At 36.5% G+C, this 21,748-nt stretch overlaps 1 protein-coding gene across 1 annotated transcript in view; it reads left to right on the top strand.

Moving 5' to 3' along the window:
- LOC126772962 (lachesin-like) overlaps positions 1 to 21,748 on the top strand; it is a 52,320-nt gene that overhangs the window by 18,483 nt on the left and 12,089 nt on the right. The window lies entirely within an intron of this gene.

Below are 21,748 nucleotides of genomic sequence, written 5' to 3' on the forward strand. Positions count from 1 at the left end.
GGTTCTTATTTACATATAGTGTTTTCAATAGAAATAAACTTCTCTTTTTTAAACAACATCACATTATATAAAAAAAAAAATTCCAAGTGGTCTTATCTTAATACCTTAACTAATTAAATTGTAATACATCAAATACTGCTATTTTGTAAATATTATAATACACGCTTTTTCTTTTTTTTTAAAGAGTTAGTCAATACACCTAACACCATTTCACAATTTCTGGATTTATGATAAATTTGCGTGTAAGTATGGATGTTGAGATATTTATATAAAATAATAGTATTTAAATGAAAAACTCCGTTTTCTTTATTTATTTTAGAAAGTGTTTTATATTATAAAGTACCTTAATAAAGTTATTGTGTAACCTAAACTAACATCGAGTTCCGACTAGGCAAATACGTCATTCCTAAGGACGGTATAAGTCTCTGTATTAAATTCCGCAGTCATTTCTAGCTTTACTTATTTATAATTTTACGTAAATATAAACATAGATAATATTTATTATGCAAGACAATAATATATAGGTGACAAAATGGGTGAAGTTTTTTCATTGATATCCATATCCCATATTTACGTAGTGGTAAAGCTCTATGATAAGACCATCTAAGTAAGTCCCATCCGCTCATCAAATATTCTACCACCAAGAAGCAATACTTTGTATTGTTGCGTTCCAGGCATTTTAAGGGCGAGTAAGCTAGTATAACTACAGGCACAAGGGACATATCATTTTAGTTACCAATACGCTATATTTGCGAAGTAAGATGGTATATATTTCTTTCAATGCCAATGTCTTTTGACGGTGGCGACTACTTACTACCATGTGACCCTCGTAACTATGTTAACTAGAGTCTGTTGTCGATCCTTCTCAGTGGAAACTATAACCAGCGGTGACTTTACATTTAATGTAATAATATATTTTTACAAAACAGTCTATAAGAGTTTACTTGAACAATGTGTATTCATAAATATAAAAATATGTTCGTTTTTATTATCAAAATATAATATGAGGTAAGGTAAAGTAATAAAATGTTAGGTATACTTTTAAATTGGAATATAAATACTTAATAAACATACAATAATAATTTATAAGCGTTTGTAACTTAAAGTAGATAATGACATAGCAATCCTAATTCTCTTACTTTTTATACCGTTTGAGTTATTTCCTCGTAATAAACATGAATTTTTCAAAAAAAAAAAGGGAATATTTATTTTAGTATAAGCAATTTTTTTTAGCATAGTGTTAGATGTTATATTGTATGATCTATATGCGCCAAGCTATCTCCCGAACCTTACCCCGCCTCCCTGTCACTCATTTCTAATCTCACTGTTCGCCCTACCCTTTTTTATTTCTAATGCGATATTTATAAATCCGTTGTTCGAATATAACATTTATTTTTATATTTGTATAATTCTATTTTAGATTTTTACTTACTTTAATAATTATGATTAATTCAAATATAGAAATTGGGACATAGGGGATACACAAAACATCTTAACATAGAGTTTTATAATAATTTTGTCTGGATTGACCAATAACCCGTTGATTTTTATCACGTGAAATATCAAACATACTATTCAGTTCTTGAATTCATCTTAAAAGCGATAAAAAAAATTAAGTATGTAAATTAAAATCATACAAGTATAAGCTCTTAATAATTTCCCTTAATAGAAATATAATTATGGGATGTGATTCTTCAAACGAATTTCAATAGGAAACATGCTTTTTGATAATTTTCAATCATTTCTGATAAGACTGTGCAAGCTAAGTTTCGATTTAAAGGATGAATATTTAGAGCAGTAGTAGTAGTAGTAGTAATTACACAGATAACGACACAGAATCATACTTCTCATGGTAGCATCAGTAATGTACGGAATGGCCCACATTAGAAGGCCCATTTGACTTACTGACTACCTTTATGAAAAAATAAAAATACGGAAAACTTTATCGGTTTTATCTGGAAATGCTTATTATATTACATACCAACATAACAACATATGAATCCCACAAAGCATTCTCTAAACGTACCGAACATATCTTTCTAGTATTATCTACATTATTTTTGTCTTTGTGGCTAACGGTCAAAGTAGCAACGATTAACTTGCAGTTTTTTTTTTCATAAATAATACTACTATTTATTTTTTAGGATAACAATAAATACATTTTTTAATGTAATAATTAATGTAACCTATTAATAATTTATATACAATAAAAAAATAAACAAAAAGTAAGCCTATGAAATTCTCAAAATACTAAAAGAACAAATAAAATAGACAACATAATAAAAACGGAACAAATATTAATTGATTAATATGCTTAAAACATATTTTATAAAAATCACGTCCTACATAAAAACTTATTAGTATAAGGTATTTTTGTGATTTTCACGTTTCTTACAAAGTTTTGGTTTATCGTTTTGTCTATAATATTAACTTTGACTTAACTCGTTAAATGATAAGTGGTAGCAGTGGCGTAACTAGATTTTTTGGGCTGTAATACAAAAACCCTTATTGGGGGACCCCGTTTATATATGACACAATCATAATGCACACATCATAACCTGTGGTTGTGGTAGTGAAACTTAACCATAAGATCTTATTCCTCATTATCCTCGAAAAAAGAATATAGTTTAAATGTGCAGAAATAAATTACCTACATGACGCTTTTTTTGCTGTTTCTTATCGAAAAAAAAGGTCAGCAAAAGAAAGACCTCGAAAAAAATTTTAAATTAAAAATTAGTTTGTCTCGCTGTCTTGTACAAGGCGCCCATGTGGCGGTGCGGAACGGGACACCGCTCAGCATACGCTGGGGGCGTGCCCTGCGTAGAATGCGGAGAGGGAGAGCCTGGTCCGCGAAGTCGGGCAAGACTTGTCGGCGTGAATCTGAATCGGCGTGAAGGGCCGTATCCTCCTTCTGTGAGACCGTCATGGTCCAGAAGGAGACCGCGGAGCGGGAACGGGAAAGGGCCGATCCTGCTTGGCGGAGACGACGCCGGCGTCGTCTCGGCCCTCCCACAGCCCCGATGCCCGGGGCTTAAAAGATAGGGCGTAAGGGCGTGGGATCCTCGCGTGTCTTATTTCAGACGGCCCTGAGGAGGACGGCAGCCGGGATGGCCCCGCACTGCCATTACGCACTAGCGAGGAGTGCGGGGGGGGGCGGAATTACCTTTGCCCCCTGAGGAGAGCTCCTCCGAGCCACGAACGGAGCAAAGCACGGGAGAGGCCGCGAATGCGTTATATCAACACGATCTCGCAGCCTCTCCGATCCGTGCCGAGGACGGCCATCGGAGTGGTTTTAGTGGGTAAGAATCCCACATAATCCAGTTCTCCCCCATGGGAGCTGGGTACCTTTCTGAAAGCTTCCACTGCGTAAAAAAAAGGGAAACCCAAACGACTAAATTGTTGGCAAAGATACATTTATTTTCCTTATCCTTATTTATTATTAATTACATCAGTCTTCAATGTAATTAATTCGTTAGTAAATATAAGTTTTACAAGATAATTATGATATTAGAAAGTCGTGACTAAAATTAATTAATAAAATTAAGAATTAAATATATCAATTATTTATAATTTTAATAATTATAAAAATCAAAATGATTTATTCAACATTGAGGCATTACACTTGCTTATTGATAGCCCAGAGAAGAACCAGCGAAAGGAACACAGCGGGTTTTGTTACATGTATCATGTTTCATTTACAAAAAAAAAGGAAATAATAATGTGGCGATCGTCTTATTCCCAAGGTGTGCTATCATTCATAAATTCATTAATTGTATAATAACCTGTAACACACAAGCGTTCCTGTACATTTTTTTTAAATTTAGCATCCGAGGTATTTTTAACGCTTTCTGGAATCCTGTTGTAGAACCGTATACATTGCCCCACAAAAAAGGTACTGACTCTACGCAGTCAAGTAACGGGAGTAATTAATTTGTGTTTGTTCCTTGTACCAATGTTATGAGTATCACATATTATCAAAAAATCATAAATATATTTACATACATACAAAACATTACATAATATATTTTGAGAAGCAACACTTAATATTTTAATTACTTTTCTATTACTACAAGTATATAATGTAGACAATATATTATGTCCTCCTGATTAGCCAACTGCGCAAGACATATTATAGTGCACAAGTGTGTGCGCAAATACAGTACAGCACAGTAACAGTAACAGCCTGTTAATATCCCACTGCTGGGCTAAGGCCTCCTCTCCCTTTTGAGGAGAAGGTTTGGAGCTTATTCCACCACGCTGCTCCAATTCGGGTTGGTAGAATACACATGTGGCAGAATTTCAATGAAATTAGACACATGCAGGTTTCCTCGCGATGTTTTCCTTCACCGTCAAGCACGAGATGAATTATAAACACAAATTAAGCACATGAAAATTCTTTGGTGCTTGCCCGGGTTTGAACCCACAATCGTCGGTTAAGATTCACGCGTTCTAACCACTAGGCCATCTCGACTTCACACATACATCGATACAGATGCACTCTCTATTCCCTAACTCTCATAATCCGACGGGACTATATGATGATGAAGTAGATATGATAGATGTAGTGTATAAAACAAGACAAATAATATATATTTTTTACATATTATTTAAGTAAGTAAAGCCTCCTCTCCATTTAATAAACGTGTGTGATGAATTATAAATTAAGCATATGAAAACTCTTTGGTGCTTGCCATTTAATAAACGTGTTTTGGACTGAAGCGGTTCAGTAACAAAAAATACATTAATTAATTATTGACAAAATCATATGTAGTTGAGCAATTCACATGATTTCTGTCAATTATTAAACTTTTGCTCACTTAGCATCGATCTGTTATTACACTCGCTGCACCGCACGCTTTCGATAAGTAGATTACGTAGTGATGTGCCGAGCGTCGAGCTCTCTCTAAAATCTGGTAATTAGGTCGCCTTAGTTCAACTGAATGTTCATGTTACTCATAAATTAGTGTTGATTATTTTTATTACTTTACGATCCCGCAAGACTGAATATTTCTACATATACATGTAACAGTAACAGCCTGTGAATGTCCCACTGCTAGGCCTTAGCCTCCTCTCCCTTTTTGAGGAGAAGGTTTGGAGCTTATTTCACCACGCTGTTCCAATGCGGGTTGGTAGAATACACATGTGGCAGAATTTCAATAAAATTAGACACATGCAAGTTTTTTCACGATGTTTCCCTTCATCGTCAACACGAGATGAATTATAATCACAAATTAAGTACATGAAAATTCAGTGTTCTTTGCCCGGCTCCAAGCCGGTCCAACCCACGATCATCGGTTAAGATTCACGTCTTCTTACCATTAGGCCATCTTAGCACCCACTCATCAGATATTCTACCGCAAAACAGCAATACTTGATATTGTTGTGTTCCGGTTTGAAGGGTGAGTGAGCCAGTGTAATTACAGGCACAAGGGACATAAAATCTTAGTTCCCAAGGTTGGTGGCGCATTGGCTATAAGCGATGGTTGACATTTCTTACAATGCCAATGTCTAAGGGCGTTTGGTGACCACTTACCATCAGGTGGCCCATATGCTCGTCCACCTTCCTATTCTATATAAAAAAAGCTATTTCCTATTAATTAACGGTTTTACTTATAAACGTTGTTTAGCGTAGGATTAGTTGAAAAACGCTGTGTTCCCCCATTTTTCAAATGTCAAATCAATAATTTCATAAAGAGCAAAATCAGTGTTCTACTAACCAGCCGCTAAGCAACGTTTATAAGTAAGGCCGAATATCTTTAGGAAATTTAATCATTATTTAAAAACGATCATTATCCTGAAACTTGCCGATTAAGTATCAGCTTGCCCTATAATCATTTTAACGTGTTATTTTGTTTTATTAACAACATAAAATTAAAAAAGGTAATTTGCAGTAAGTGATTTCAGAGTTATAGAGACTTTTAAAAATACAATTCTAAGTCATATATTGTTTTTTTATTCATGGAAAGTGTTTATATTTTTAGACACCTAAAGTATGCCCATTTTTCATCATTATTATTGACTGTTTACACATGATAAATTATGAATGTAACTGAAACACTAATTAGTTCATAGGGAATATATCCCGCAGAGCACAGTACTTTGTGCTCAGTCTAACGCCTCCCCTCTATCTAATGAAGCCAATTTTCCACGCCCGCTTCACCTTGCTTTTCTTTTGAATTTTCTCGCGTATTTTCCTTGGCATCCATCTCCTTCCGTGTTTCCGCGTACGCAGATTACTTTTGATTTCAAATTCCGCTGCCATTGATTTAGTGTACAACAGACTATTTGTCACGTTTCGCCTCTCCGCTCGTGCGATTAGAATGAAATTTTGTTTTTCTTTCTAAAGTCTAATGGATCTAACAATTGCCTCACTTAAAAAAGCACTATAAGTTTTCTCCGTTAAAGAATTCTCTATTAAAATAAAAGTAGTTCCTAAAAACATTATTGGTTAATATCATAGTTTATAGAGGTAATAACCGATTTTGATCGTTTATGATTTATAATATAGAAATGCCTCATATCCATTATAATAAATAATATTAATTGGTAAAACATACAAGAAAAATTAAAGCGGAAATCAAAAATAAGATTAAATAAATAAAAACAAAATAACTTACATTAAACAGATGATTAAAAGTTCGAGTGATGATTTTTTTTTATTACGTTAAATAATAATAATAAATATCCTGGGACATTATTCACACACGGCCATCTGATCCCAAATTAAACAGAGCTTGTACTATGGAAACCAGACAACTGATATACTACATATACTACTTTTATTTTGTAAATACATACTTATATAGATAATTACACCCAGACTCAGGACAAACAGACATGTTCATGAACACAAATGTCTGTCCTGGGTGGGAATCGAACCCACAACCATCGGCGTGAAAGCCAAGTATCTACCAACCACGCCAACCGGCTCGTCTAATGTCTAAATTTATTACATAAAACATTACGTGACAAACATGAATGCATCCTCTTATATAATATTATTGTAATAAAATAAGAATGAGCTTAGCAAAAAGAAGAGCTTAACAAACGTACACGAAAAATAATCTGTTATTTTCATCATGTGACCTCTTCCAGTCAAGAAAGATGTCATAGAAAAGATTAACTTTATAATAATTGTTTTTCTAGACTAATTATTTTGTAACACTAACTTAATACTGGCTTTATATTTATATAAAGTTTTCAGTTTTGATTCGGATGATAGGTGGTGACCTATAAATTGCACTTACTTCGATAGTACCTACTATGTGAGAAATCATCACCGCGTCAAATAAAAAAAATGCGTGTTTTGTGTTCAAATTCTATGCATTTGTGTGTATTTTATAATATCGCATTAATTAAAAATAATATATAGCTAATATGCTCTGCTAATTAAACTATCCTTCATGGTTTTGCTACTTCATAATTATTTATACGATATATTATTTTCAACAACAGCATTTCTAGACACATTTAAAAATATTAGAAACGACAACTTGGCTACTTAACTACCAGCTAACAGAGTATTCATAGCATGCATTCATGCGTTGCATATATTTTGCAAATCATAAAATTTATATGTGTGTGTCTTATTTTTAATCTGTAATGACCTAGTTACTGTAGCATGTGGTTTTCACAGTAGGTCGTTAATTATTCGTAAAATATTCGGCGTTTGAAGAAAGTATTATTAAAGATCTGCATCTTTTTTGGAAATCTGGTAAATATACACAAGTATACATTAATATCAATTCAATGAACACCGTAGTGGAATGAGTCCTTCGTCCTTTTTCATAACAAGAGAGTCGGCATTTGGAACGAAATTTATTGCATTGGTTTTAAATATTTTGATTTGTAAGAAACGTCATTTTTTTAGATATGTCAGTGTTTACTTTGTGTTGTAAGAAAAAGGTAAGAACATTCGAGATAAAATATTTATACTTTTAATTATAGAATTCGTAAAAATAACTCCATGACCTTTGGATGCTTCCATTTAAATATTATATTAGTATTAAAGCTTAAATCAACATCTTTGGATTTTTGTTCTGGTAATATTAAAGCTTTATAACTAATCCACGAATTTATTCCACAAGGTACCAATTTCAAATGTTATATTTAAAATTTTCACTATTAATTTATTGGACTATAAATAATTATTTGAGTAATTAAGTTTTAAGTCGTTTACGCAAAAATATTTTTGAATCAGGAAACAAATACAACATTCAATATCAGAAATAACGAATATTTTTTTTTATTGAGCCACTGGCTTTACTTTAAATCTAACATTACATCGAACCACAGATGGCTTTTATCTAGTCTTACAAAACGACACCGCAAAAGTTGTTTCTTGAATAATTAGAAAAAAAATCAATAGAAATCCAGCCTACGTGTTGATATACAAATCAAGTCCTCTTGTATCAGTTACATATTTATAGTTTTAACTGCCGCATCTATAGTAGCTAGCTACCTGTGGATCCCGAAGTCCTCGCTTTAATTCCTTGATAATTTGAATAAAAGCAATTGAGTTTTTCTGACAAGAAATTTATACTAACTATTAAGAATTAGGAAGTTAGCAGTATTATACTCCTATGTGTCGGAGAGGACGGACGCTACTGGCTCTGCATCTCATCTGTCTCAAGTCGTCAAAGATTATCTAAAAGAGTTGGTAATAGATGTAATAAATGATATTACACATAAATATTATTGTACACAAGTCTGAGTACAGAAGACAATGATATCTACTTTGTACTGTGTCATAATAACCACCCTGACCGAAATCGGGCAGAAGACGTAATTATCATCACGATCCAATTTAAATATATTTTAAGCCTTAATATTATTTGTAAGCAGTTGAAATAAAACATAGGTTTTTCTGCATATAATTTGGAATCCAATTTGCCATTTGGATCCATTGATAGTTAATTAGTAGATAATAAGCCATTATTCGAAAAGTTATCATGCCAATGACTACTGTTTTCAATTTAAACTGAATATATTTAATAGAAAAGTTTGTTCGTTTACATTAATCATTTGTATTAAATTTACAATGCATAATTGTTTTCAATTATTCTAATTATATACAAAACTTGAATATCATAGGCTCAAGAATATTTTGTCATTTATGAAATTCGATTTAAAGCCATTTAGTAATTTGTTATACCAATAATAATGCTTTAATTAACAATTGAATTGGTCAAATTATTTTTATTAAACTGTCAAAAATATACGAGAAGAATACGAAGACATTTGAAGCATTTTAATCTTAAAATCAACATGTTTAACTCTTTTTTGCGTTTAATTTATTTCTTATGCAAATCTTATTATATTTTTCCGAACTTCTACGTAGCATCAATATTATTTTTAAACAATTCTGTTTTACTATTTGTTTCCGGCGTTTCCGTGAAATTAATTTTATCTCGAAGATTTTTGATTTTTCTCATAAATTTTCCTATCCAGATTGGGACCTGGCAGCACTCGTAGTCCTTTATAGATTTATAAATCTTTCATACATAGTTTTAATGCATTGGTTATAGTTTTGGTAGCGGTTACTTCGAACGACAAATTTCTCTAAGAATATGTTGACATAATGAGCTATTTCTTAAAAAATATGAACACACTATATAGGAAATATCCATACTAAAACTGTAACTAACAAACAAATAAACAAATGAGTCTTACCTCTTTATCATATTAAATCAAAGTAATATGAAGAACGGGCAATAAACTCAATAGTTAAAAACTACTTAAAATGGCAACATTATATAGCTAGTTTAGCCTAAGATTTTAGGTGAATCTATGATATTAGATATATATCTGTTTATGAGATATAAGAGATACAGCCACATAGAACATTAATTATATTCTAGACGAGATGTCACAGGAAAATATAATAAGGACACATGCATATTTCACATGAAATTAAGTTATATTTTACTACCATTTACTTTTACGCTCATTCGTCCATTTATTAAATCTAAAGCAAAATATCTTCAAGATAGCTCTCACAGCCATTTTTAAATAGCCATTTTATATGATTTTAAAGTTATCATTGGCTTGGTAGGTCGATTGCACCGAAAAGAACACTTTTTTTTTTATATTCGCCGGGAGGGCAAATGACTCTACTCCACCTGATGGTAAGTGGTAGTAGAGTCCAAACGCGACGACGGCCAGGACAGACGGGAAAAACGTTCTGCACTAGCCGCCTTCGCCTTGCCGGCCCGCAAGATGCCTCTTCACGCCTCATTTGAAGGAACCCGGGTTGTAAGAGGAGGGGAACACGTGAGCTGGTAAGGAATTCCATTTTTTGGAAGTGCGACAAAGAAAGGAGTTGCCAAATTTCTTTGTTCGCGATAGAATTGATGTCACAGTTAGGCGGTGACATCGAGAACCAGCTCGCGTGGACTTAAGAAGGAAGGGGGAAGCAGGAATTAGAGAGAATAATTCCTCAGAGCACTCGCCGTGATACAGTCGATAGAAAGCGTTCAGTGCTGCTATCTCACGACGCAATTGTAAAGGTTCAAGGGTGTTTGTGACCTTTACGTCGCCAATAATGCGTACGGCACGTCGCTGCAACCGGTCCAAGGCCTCAAGTAGGTACTTAGCGGAGCCATCCCAAAGGTGCGAGCAATATTCCACGCAAGACCGTACCTGTGTTTTGTACAGCAGGCACAGTTGTTGTGGCGTGAAAAAGCGCCGCACCTTGTTCAGAACTCCGAGTTTCCGTGAAGCTGTTTTTATAACAGCCTCGATGTAATCCCTTGGACTAAGGTCGCAGCGAACGTCAATCCCCAGCATGGCGATTTTGCTTTGCATCACCAGCGGAGTACCACAGAGGGAGGGAAGAGGGGAAAATGTTGACTTTTTCGCCGTGAGAGCGCATACCTGTGTTTTCTTGGCATTAAACTCAACAAGATTATCAGAGCCCCATTTGGCGATGAGCTCTAACGTCCTATCGAGTTCAATGACAAGATCCTTCCGCCTCTCCTCAATTTCCGCTCGCCCAGCCACTGCGCGTCCGTGGTATCCACCACGCACAGTACTATCGTCTGCATAGCAATGTATGTTCCCAAGAGAGAGCATATCATTGATATGCAAAAGAAAGAGCGTGGGAGATAGCACAGATCCCTGGGGGACCCCAGCATTCACTACATAGAATTGTGAAGCGCAACCATCAACTAAAACACGAAGGCTACGCTTGTGTAGGAAGCTGGCAATCCAGGTGCATAGCTGAGCAGGCAGACCATATGCCGGCAGCTTGGAGAGAAGACTTCTGTGCCAGACCCTGTCGAAAGCCTTGGAGATATCGAGGCTGACAACCAACGATTCTCCATGCTTGTCGATAGCTTCACCCCAGAGGTGCGTTATGTACGCTAGAAGATCACCTGTGGACCGTTTTGGTCGAAACCCGTATTGACGATCATTAATTAAAGAGTGATCTTCTAGGTAATGGATCAGTTGGTTGTTTAAAATCCGTTCCATCACCTTACAAAGTACTGAGGTGATAGCTATTGGCCGATAATTTGCCGGGTCAGACCGATCCCCTTTTTTGGGAACCGCTTGCACATTAGCTCTTCTCCAAGCCTCCGGCACACTTCCCGAAGAGAGAGAAAGTTGGAACAGGCGCGTTAACACAGGAGACAGCTCCGCTGCGCACTTCTTCAGCACTATGGCTGGTATTCCATCGGGACCGCTAGCTTTCCGTACATCAAGTGATTGCAGCTCCGCACGCACATCACGTTGCCTGATTTTAATGTCAGGCATCGTATGGCCACATGCAGGTATTGTAGGTGGCAGTGCACTACAATTATCGATGACGGAATTGTCGGCAAAGAGTTTAGCCAGGAGATCAGCTTGCTCTTGCGGACTGTGAGCTAGCGATCCGTCCGGATTTCTGAGCGGTGGCAGCGAAGGTTGGCAGAAATTGTTTTGCACAGACTTGGTCAGACGCCAGAAGCTACGGGAGCCCCTAGGATGCGAAACAAGGTCATGACCAATCTGTACAATGCGCTGTGCATCCGCTCTCGTGTATGCCTTTCTACAGGACTTGGAATTTTTATTATAGTTTGCTTTCAGTGAGTCAATGTTAGATGCCCCGCTAATGCAGCCGTTGATCCACTTGCGATATGCCGCCTGCTTAGATGATACAGCATCAGCACATTCACGAGTGAACCAACGGTTACGCGTACTCTTACTGACGAGATCTGAGCTAGGAATGTAGTATTCCATTCCCAGCATGATCTCGCCAGCAACAGCAGCGGCACTAGCTGTCGGGTCATTCCCACTGAAGCAACGTTCCTTCCAAGGGACCGACGCATAGTAATCGCGCATACCGTCCCAATCCGCCGACTTATAGTGCCAAACGCGACGTTTGCATACCGCTAGTGGCGGCAGCTTGGCCTGTGGCACTCTGGTAGAAATAAGGCTGTGATCCGAAGAGCCAAGAGGAGCCTGAACCACAACCTGATATTCCACCGGGTGAGAAGTCAGCAGAAGGTCCAGTAGAGAAGGTGCTTGCCCATCAATGTCTGGGATCCTAGTGGGCTGATCAACCAGTTGGGTCAAGTCATGTGTGAGAGCAAAAGCATGAGCAGTCCTTCCAGCATGGTCAGTTTTGAGGGATTTCAACCAGGATTCGTGGTGAGCATTAAAATCCCCCAAAAACATCAATTCCGCGTTAGGAAATTGCTCTTGCGCAGCATCTGCCACCCGACTAAGATGGTCAAATAATCGGCTTGTCTCCAAGTCACCATTGTGGGATCTGTAGAGGCACACGTAGACTCGGCTCTGACGAACCAGGTCCACACGTACCACCAACATGGAGAAGGAGTGGTCCTCCAAGCAGCGCAGTCGGTGACAGCAAAGATCCGTCCTGACGAACAAGCATACTCCGGCTTTCGCTTTGAAGGATTCTTCAAGCGTGTAGCCGGGATAATTAAGGTAGCTGGTATCGGCAGGACGGAGTATTTGTGTCTCCGTGAGAAACAACATTGCTGGCCGTGCTGTCTCGAGATGGTGGTGGACAGCGTTGAGGTTAGTGTGGAGTCCTCGGATGTTAGAGAACTCGACCTCAAACAGCGAGGGTATGGTGGGGGTGTGCACCGCTGTACGACCGTTATTTCTTTTTTGTTGCGCCATTTGGGAAAAATGAAATGGAAAAGAGACGTGAAGCGAGCGATGACTTGCCACGATAGGGATGGGCAAAGTGTGGAGGCGTGTTTCCCCAAGTGGTTGCCAAAAGGAAAAATACACTGACCCGCCGGACGGAAGGGCCCCCGAACCCCCCCGGAAGTGGCCGCCGGGACCCCACCTACCGGTCACCAACCGGCACGACGGTCCACCCCGAGATTATGCGTGGCCTGGTGGGGCAGCCTCACGAGCTGGTTAGGCACGCTCGGGCCCCTGTACTATGCCACGGGCGGCCAGCGGAACAGCCGTTTCTTCGGGTCTCCCTGTCCGGCAGGTCAATACAGTTTCCCCCGGCATTGGTTCAACAAACACACGCAAGGGAGCAACTCAAGTAACTCGGTAGTTACTCTTATAGAACAGTTTAATTATATAGATATATTAAATAGAGAAAAGTAAATTGTTGTTTAATATAATAAATAATGTTATAAAAAAATAATGTTACGAAATGATAAATATATCTAATATGCCAGCTTTTATATGAGCTGAGACGGGCCAGTTTATAGTACGTGTATGTTTATGATTCCCACTAACGGTGTTGCTTTCAAATTAGGCACGCACCGCGTTAGTCGCAATAAAAGTGTTCCATGAATGAAGATATCATTAATTTCATGCCCAGCGGTAAAGAAAACTTGACGAGAAAACTTGCATATATATGCAGAAACCTGATAACATATATCATCAATCAACATCGGTTGAGACGAACTTCTGTCGTCCATCGCTGCCTCCACTGCTGAAGCTCGACGGATCCCTGGCCTTCACGGCAACAGAAAAGGCGAACTTACTAGCGGCTCTGCTTGCCGAAATTCGCATTTCGATGCAGGAAGTGCCTCTCCGCATAACATACCTTACGACTCAATCATGCCAGAGATACGAGTTTGCCAAAGAAAGGTTTTAAAAATTCTCAGCACCCTGAATGTGATTCGACCAGATAAGGCCAGTAGTCCTGACGGGATTCCAGCAATAGTCTTGAGGAATTGTGCGCCTGAGTTGTCTCCTGTTCTAACACGCTTGTACCGCCTTTCTCTTAAATCCGCTCAAGTTACTAAGGCTTGGAAGAATGCCAACGTACAACCTGTACCTATGAAGAATAGTCGTGCTGACCCGGCCAATTACAGAACAATAGCAATCACCTCCATACTTTGTAAAGGTTTGGAACGTGTATTAAATAACAAACTTCTGGCGTACGTCGAAGAAAACGATCTCCTATCGGACCAACAGTACGGCTTTCGTCGGAATCGATCAACAAGAGAACAGGTACGGTTCGCCGTTTCACTTGAAAAGTCCAAAGCTTTCGACTGGGTCTGGCATGATGGCCAGCTTCCTAGCTATGGGATACCTATTGGCCTTTGCAACTGGATATCAGATTTCCTGAGTGGACGATCATTTCGAGTTATCCTAGATGGCTTCTCATCTGTCTAATAGCAATTAATGCCGGTATTCCTCAGGGATCAATTCTCTCCGCTACGCTCTTCCTGCTGCATATAAATGATCTATGACAGTATTTTGGGTACGCAGCACTATAACGAAGATATTAATATCCAGTCCCCGATCTAGTGCAACAGAAACTCTTGAGCACAGGGAGGTCTTGGTACATTGGAAGAAGTATCGGATTGGGGCGACGATGTATTTAGGCATCTGCATCTTCGACAGATTAATTAATTAATTTTTAAGCAGCATCGCGAAAGCACTTGCGTTCATGACTGAAGAGACCAATGCGAGAGAGGATCCTTCGGCCGCACTCCCGAAAAGTGTTTGCGCCCCCAGATGGGCGGGGGTTTGAAGCTCGCTCATGACGCGAAGATAAGTCAAATTTAATCCTACCAAGACTCAAGCGTGTTTGTTCACCGCCATGAGGAGTCCATTCCCCCTGACTTCAACTTTCCGAAATGTATCTGTACCCATTACCGACAATATTCAGCTTCTAGGAGTTACTTTAACAACCAAACTCAACTTTGAACCATGCACTGAATCCAAAGCTAAAACTGCTGGCAAAAAACTTGGCATCCTCAATAAGGTCAAACAGTACTTCAGACGTGAAAAGCTTCTGACATTGTATCAATCCCTAGTCAGATCGTACATGGAGTACAGCAGCCATCTATGGGACGGCTCTGCTAAGTACCAGCTTGATTCTTTGGATTCAGTGAAACATCGTGCTAGAAGGCTCATTGGCGACCCTTTACTGGTCACATAACTCCAAAGCTTAGAACACCGTCGTAAAGTTGCCTGTCTGTCGGTATTCTACAGAATATATTTCGGAGTGTGCTCAGGAACTATTTTGTTTGGTTCTCCCTTCACCTTTTGACCACAAAACTGCGAGGCATCGTAAAGATCTGCACTCATACGTAGTTGACGTATTTAAGACACGTACGAAACGATTTGCTTACGAATACCCTCCCGACCTCCGTTTTCCCCACCACCTATAATATGGGTACTTTCAAGTCAAGAGTGAATAGGCATCTTCTAAGCAAGCGCGCTCTATCTTAGACTGTATCATCACTTTCCATCAGGTGTGATAACAGTCAAGCGCTAACTTATATATTTAAAAAAAAATCGGTAGACGATAACATAAATGAAAAATATAAAACATGTCACTTCTCAGAATAACTTACATAAAGATACGTAATATTAAATTTTCATATAAAAACTGACATTATCTGAGAAAATCTTAAAACAAAGCAGACCCTCTCTTAAACTTTTCTCGAGATCATATATTATGCATGTTGCTTAGTTGACATTTTTGTTGCCGTGCTGAAAACATTATATTCACCGAGTTTGCAACTAATTTTTATAAGTTCCAAGGCAAGTTCGATATTTTTTAAAGAAATCGCAATGTAGATAAAGCTTCCTTATTTGCATTGCTCGGTCTTTTCGTCTTTGAGAATATTTCGAAACAAGTTTTCTTCCTTAAAGTTAACGGCAGTTTGCATCGTAAGTCAGCTTCAACGCCACAACGCTCACTAAAGTCACGAAATGCAGTTTCACAAATTATTTTCAATGACCCAACTAATTTACAAAATGTATGTTATAATTTTGTACTTAAAACCATAGGAAGCATTTTAAAATTTTGTTGTAATATACTTTCATTATTAAAGTGAAAAATGTCCAGCCATCGGCTACTTTATATAATATTAAATTTATTTAGTAGCAGACATCATAACAAATATGAAAAATAATCATTTTAAGTAAAAAGTCGGTAATTGAAGAAATAAATAAAGAAAACTTACGTCGATTGTATAAACAATTGTTTTACTAAACACTGCGGTCATTTGCTTTAGCACAAAAATCAAGTATAATTAGTATTCTAAATTCAAGATTAAGATAACAGAAACTTCAAATGTTTATTTGGTCGAAAATAAATCGAAAATCGAAAATAATCAGTAAGTTTGAAACAGTATAATATACTTACTTGATCTACCACCAAGTAAGTATATTAAGGATTTTCAAAGTGTTGACGCCAGTATTTGTTGAAGCCAAAATTCTTGTCATTATGGAAGACAAGGCAGGAAGTGTATTTTGATTTTAAAGCCGAGCTACACGAAATGCATATGTTCTACATTTAGAACACAACTTAGAACTACTCTGTATATCTCAGTTTTTAGAATTTCTAAGTATCAGTAAAATGTTTCTATTTGAATATATGCGAAAATCTGTAACAATAACACGGCGAGTGTTATTATTTATTAAGATTTCATAAAAAATCGCAATTACTTATACTTCGCTAACACTTTTTGAGCGCGGCAAAACACAAATGATCGCGCAACTGATATTCACGCGCAACATATTTTTTTCCGTTTAGGATAGATGAAACAAAATAAATAAGTACTTACATAAAAGTTTATTAAGAGTAGCATAAATGTGAGTTAAAAATAATATTGTTCATTGCGTTCTTTAAGAAAATGTAGCTTAAAAATTGAATATCAAAATTGTACAAAAAGGGCAAAACACTGTGTTTTGCCAATAATTGCTTTGATTCACTGTATTATTTTTCACCTAAAACTTACTGAATAAAAAACTATATATCTTTAACTGTAAAAATTCATTTAAAAATTGTTGGCAAACAAAATTTTAATGTTTAAAATTAAGATATATAAGATAAATTTTGTTCTTAAAAATTGGAATTAAAATAAAAATCCCCATGTCTAGATATGAAGGATAAATAATGTTCTTATTTCAATAATAAGAAAGAGAACCAATGTGCAATCACGATTATGCTAAAATGCTGCTTTATAGCCAAAATAAATGCTAGGATTTACGTTCAGTAAAAACTTTATAAGAATTGCCTGGAGATTAAAATAATAACCAGTAGGTATGAAAAAAATCGCAGAGCCCGGCACGGCTCGACACGAGCCGCGTTCTATTGTGCCATATATTTCGTATGTGTGCAACGTTTGGTCATATTTCTGACGTCTATGCCGATGCCGGCACTGGCATTTCACGCGACGCTCTCTGATTTTTCGATGTGCGGTTTCCGCTATACAATAGTATTTTATTAACAATATAACAACAATACAACATTGTGTTGGATATTACTAGGAAGAGAATGCTATAAGTGAATCTCACAACGTCACCGTTCTCTCCGTAACGTAATTCACCCTGGCGAGGCACGCGCGTTCCAATTTGACGATATGAGCCGGAAACCATTGCCAGGCACTAGCGTTCACAGTGTACACAGCGCTTTAAAGTTTTACTACTCGTTTACAATACGAGTGTTGACCTCGATGTTTTTCTTTTTTGCTGTTGTTGAAAAAACCTTTACTGACGATAGCTCTTCTATAGGTACACACTTTTCCCGTAGCGCAAAAAATAAAATGAATTTACGAAAAACTAAACTGCAACTGCAGGCTATTTTTATCAAAATAAAAATCTAAAAATTGTAAATAAAAACAAAAATGATGCTTAACATAATAATACTTAATATTAATAATATCCTCGGACATTTTTCACACACGGCCATCTGATCCCAAATTAAGCTTGTACAAAGCTTGTGCTATGGAAGCCAGACAACTGATATACTACATATACTACTTTTCCATTGTAATTACTTATATAGATAATTACACCCAGACTCAGGACAAACAGACATGTTCATGCACACAAATGTCTGTCCTGAATGGCAATCGAATCCACAACCTTCGACGTGAAAGGCAATCCACCAACCACGCCAATATATTATATATTATAATATACAAATAACATAATATAAAGTATTATTAAAGGCTCTTATAGTAAATTAATTATTCAAAGTAATTCGACGTTTAACGCTAGTCTTCACATGTAAACAAATTACAGCAAGCACTGGGTTCGAGATAAGTCGAAGCGAATGCATGTTATCTAACAGTTGACATTTGTAGATTCGAATCGTATCGTGTCATGTAGGCATAGAGGTGCTGGGGGATATTTATGCATCTGATTGGTGTCGCCTACGAGGTGGCACCACCTCGCCACGCGCCACGCGCCTCTGTCGCGATGTCTCTGATTTATAACTGTAATATAACGCTGAGCTGTCATGCAGAGTATTTTTATAAGCCGGGGAGACGACTCTGCTTCAATATTTTCGTTTGTGACTTTTGCCCGGAAGATGATATATTTTGTTTCCCATTTCAAAATATACGTAAAAAGCTTGAACGCATTTTTACTAAAAACATGAGGTTGAAAAATATTTTGTTTAAGTCGTGCTGGTTTTAAGATTATTATTTATATTAAGTGTCTAATATAATGTAAAAATTAGTTAATATACTTTTTAATTTCAAACTGCTAGAATAAGGTCTTCTCTCCTTTTGAAGAGAATGTATGGAACATAGTCCACCACACTGCTTCAATTACAGTTGGTAGATACATATGAAAGATACGTGCAGATCACCTCACGATGTTTTCTTTCACCGTCGAGCGCGAGATAAATTAGAAGCACAAACTAAGCACATGAAAACTCAATAATGCTTATCTGGACTTAAACCGCCATCTTCGATTAAGATTTACGAGTTTTACCCACTAGGTTATCTCGGCTCACTTTTCTAATTTATTAATATATATAAAATAATATTTCTTTGTTTCAATCAAATCAATCAATCAACAGCCAATCGTTGTCCACTGCTGAACATAGGCCTCTCCGAAGGTGCGCCAAAGCTCCCTGTCCTCCGCCTTCCGCATCCAGTTGGTGCCCGCCACCTTCTTAAGGTCGTCGGTCCACCTGGCTGGAGGGCGCCCTACGCTGCGCTTGCCGATTCGCGGTCTCCACTCTAGGACTCGTCTGCTCCAACGGCCATCGGTCCTACGACATACGTGACCAGCCCACTGCCACTTCAGCCTGCTAATTTTGCAAGCTATGTCGGTGACTCCGGTTCTTTTCCGGATAATCTCATTTCTGATCTTATCCTTCAAAGATACTCCGAGCATAGCTCGCTCCATAGCACGATTTAGCACCATTTCTTTGTTTGTGGTGTATAATTTTTAGCATTTACAAAAACCTAAATGATATCTATATTTATATACTTTATATATAAAAATGGATATTATTCAATGTTGTTTGAGCAACAAAGCTCGACATGAAAAGGTTAAAATTAATAAATTCAGATAAGAGCTTAAACAAATTAATAGTCAAAAATTTGTATTTATTAATATAGTTACACATTTACAGACCTGCATACAAAAATGATGATATAAAATATTTATAACACTGTATAGTTTAGATAGCTTTGGTTATAAGTGACTTAAAACAATCTTAAAATCATATTCCACAATTATTCATACACAATACATATTACGCTATATTGGTTAATGGGTATATTAAATTCAACAAAGTAAATTAAGCAAACAATCTCGGTGGTTTAGTGTAATACATAATATTATGTACATTGTTTGAAACAGTACACAAGTGTAAACATTAATTATCTACGTGTTAATGTTTACAAATTTCACCAAAGCATGATAATGTTTGTACATAACTGAAACTGATGTTGCTAATACGTCGAACGTGATTGTTGCAGCAATGCTAAAGAAGAAGAAGAAGGAATCAACCACAGATTAAAAAAATTGTAATAATAATAAATAGTTTAATGATAGTAATTTTTAAAGTTACCTTTAACATTACTAAGATCGTTAAAACTTTATAATTTTTATAATTCAAGTACAAAGTTGCTTGAAAAAACAAAATAGCTACGATCTCCTTATGTGACAATATGTCTCTGTCATTGTTAAAAATAATAAAATAATCCTATGTAATTGTATAAATATAAATTTTTAATAATATAATTTAAAAAAAGCAAATTAATTAAATACCCAAATAAAAATAAGAAACTTGTAAAACACTTTATTAATTAAAAGTACTTAAAATCTGATACTTCTAAATTGGCTTTCTACGCGATATCACAAATGAGCTATTAAAGCTCACGGCGTAATTAGACCCGAACCGCTAATTGTGTTTCATGTTTATACACGACTTCAATCCTCACAATTTCATCGAATAGGACATCGCATTTCAACACCCTGACGCCGTTTCTAGCCATTTACAAGGCCGATAGCGATTCCCGTGTAATTGCTCGATAGATGTTTCGAGTAATACGTACCTATAGACATTCAAGTGAATCTTGTTGCATTTTGCATAAAATCGATACTCATGAATGTACCCACGCTGAAGCCGCGGTGGTACTGCATGAGACTCGCCAGATCGCATTTACTGAAATCGGTTTTATTTTTAGAACACTATTCTCGAATGGAAAACAGATAATTCAATTTTCAAACGCATAACTGTTGCATAGTTATAAGCTTATGGTGATTGCATATCGAATAATATTGTTTTTCATTTGCTGGAAATTTAATGGAAACAAATCCAATGTCATAATGAAATGAATTTTTCATTTCTATAATCATAAATATAGCACACAAAACTGATTGCATTAAAATGAACCGACATTAAATACGACGTTATATTTGTAATATGTCATTTTAGCGAATTTAAGGTTAACATGTTTTATATTAAATAGCAATAAAGCGGACAGAATTTAATAGGGTAATGGGGCTTTGACGCGTTTTTCAATTAGGACGAAGGGTAGTTAATTTGGGGTAAAAGAGGTAAGTAAAGCGAATGTGAATTTTCAGAGCAACGGAACGTGGGACGGAGAATCTAATTTACTGGGGTGGACAACGTGGACTTTTGTCACAGCGCACTGTTCCAATTAGGTAAATACGGATACCGAGAAAGGCCGGTCCATCACTTGCATTCTCAAACACTTACCAACCTGATCTATTCACGGTTCATAATCACGTTATTTCAAGTGCCTGCGTAATGTCTCTAATTAAAGTTGAATATGTTAATAGTATATTTAATTAAATTTATAAAACGGAAACGAAAAGGTAAGCGATAGAGAACATTTTAATTAACACCTTTTACGATTTTGGGTATTTGATGAGTAGATTTGCAAGCTTCTTTAAATCAAACATTACCCTTAATGAAATAACATAATTAACGATATCACAATAAAACATTTTAATTACCAACAATTACCAACAATGATCAAACTTGATTTATTTATATTTTAAGTTTTTCAGTTGCCTATAAATAGTTGAATGTAAC

Source organism: Nymphalis io, chromosome 13 (assembly GCF_905147045.1).
Source record: "Nymphalis io chromosome 13, ilAglIoxx1.1, whole genome shotgun sequence".
NCBI classification, from domain to species: domain Eukaryota; kingdom Metazoa; phylum Arthropoda; class Insecta; order Lepidoptera; family Nymphalidae; genus Nymphalis; species Nymphalis io.